At 33.9% G+C, this 440-nt stretch overlaps 1 protein-coding gene across 1 annotated transcript in view; it reads right to left on the reverse strand.

Annotated features, from left to right (window-relative positions):
- Window positions 1-440, reverse strand: part of LOC119594388 (proteasome activator complex subunit 4-like) — a gene marked incomplete in the record, with an annotated part of 28,225 nt that overhangs the window by 1,858 nt on the left and 25,927 nt on the right. The window contains 1 exon segment of the mRNA XM_037943450.1: window positions 1-440.

Here is a 440-nt window from a genome sequence, read left to right on the forward strand (position 1 = left end):
CACATTCTAACAAATGTGTAGATAAACAATTCCATTATATAGCCTTACCATCAACACAGCCTTGTTTAAATCATTCAACTTAAGCCATGTAAGCAGAGAAGAAAACGAGAGAGGATAATGTAAACTCACAATAACTGTCACCTTTCTGAGCAGATCTAATAAGCAGTCATTACTGACTAGTTCCAAATGATATATGAGTGACTTGATTGGCTTTAATAATGCTGATTAAATCCAAGTGATTTCCATTCTCACAACACATTCATGCTTTCAATGTACGTGTCGCATTCACAAGAATTTTAAACCACTTCCCCAAATTCTTAAGCACATCTTTTCTGCTGACCAATAAATAAAAATTGAGATACGATGAAAATTTCTATGACGTACTCTCTCCCTACTTTACATACATGTGGTTACTTGTACTTGAAAACAATACAAAACTC

This window comes from Penaeus monodon, chromosome 33 (assembly GCF_015228065.2).
Source record: "Penaeus monodon isolate SGIC_2016 chromosome 33, NSTDA_Pmon_1, whole genome shotgun sequence".
Taxonomy (NCBI): domain Eukaryota; kingdom Metazoa; phylum Arthropoda; class Malacostraca; order Decapoda; family Penaeidae; genus Penaeus; species Penaeus monodon.